Here is a 1,034-nt window from a genome sequence, read left to right on the forward strand (position 1 = left end):
GTAGAGAAACAATCAACTAACCAACCAACCAACCTAAAAAAAAAAGCAGCTTAGTGGCCTGCCAGCCTAGCCTGCTTGGTGAGATCCAGGGCACTGAAAGACACTGCCAGAGAACAAGGCAGATAGCAGCTGAAGAATACGCTGTGCTTTACCCCTGGCTCCACGAGACAGATGTATGAGTGCATGGACCTGCACACTCACATGTGTGTGCAGACACGCATGTACCCACGCACACGAGTGCGCAGAAAAGAAATTCTGTTCTTCCTTTAAAACATGATTCTTTTTTGTTTTGTTTTGTTTTGTTTTGTTTTTCAAGACAGGGTTTCTCTGTGTAGCCCTGGCTGTCCTGGTACTCACTCTGTAGACCAGGCTGGCCTCGAACTCAGAAATCCACCTGCCTCTGCCTCCCAAGTGCTGGGATTAAAGGTGTGCACCACCACCGCCCAGCAACATGATTCATTTTCTTTCTTCCCTTTATTGATTTTTGTCCTTCCTTGCAGAGAGGTTTCCTAGACTTGAAAGCTAGTTTACCAGTCAGTCCCTTTTGACAGGCGAGTGTATCCCTCGTGCATTGCATTTTACCTATTTAGTTGTCCTTCCATTTTCGCTTGAGTTACTTCTGCTTTGGCCTTTTATGGGCAGTAAGACTCTAAGCAAGCGCGCACGTGCGTGTGTGCGTGTGTGCGTGCGTGCGTGTACTGGATTTGCGTGGACATGTACTTTTGAATATGTACCCATAGGATTTCTGGATTACTTGATAATTCTGCTTTAACCCATTAAGGGCTGCTAGGCAGTTTTACCAAAGTAGCCACACTATTTTGTCTTGCTACCAGCAGAGTCTGAGAGTCAAGTTTCTGTACCTCTTGGGCACTTCTTTTCTCCATAGCCTGCCTTGTGAGTGACTTGTGGTCTCATTGTCCTTCAGTGTGTGTTCTCCAGGTAGCTGATGACACTGGGCATCTGTCTTTTCAGTGGCTTCATGGACATTACTAGCTCATCCTTAAGATGTCCATGTAATTTCTTTATACAGTTTT

General features: G+C 45.7%; 1 protein-coding gene across 1 annotated transcript in view; it reads left to right on the top strand.

The window, feature by feature from the left end:
* Positions 1–1,034, top strand: part of Trim35 (tripartite motif containing 35) — a 15,780-nt gene that overhangs the window by 9,497 nt on the left and 5,249 nt on the right. The gene's annotated exons all lie outside the window — the stretch shown is intronic.

This window comes from Mastomys coucha, unplaced genomic scaffold, assembly GCF_008632895.1.
Source record: "Mastomys coucha isolate ucsf_1 unplaced genomic scaffold, UCSF_Mcou_1 pScaffold9, whole genome shotgun sequence".
Classification (NCBI taxonomy): domain Eukaryota; kingdom Metazoa; phylum Chordata; class Mammalia; order Rodentia; family Muridae; genus Mastomys; species Mastomys coucha.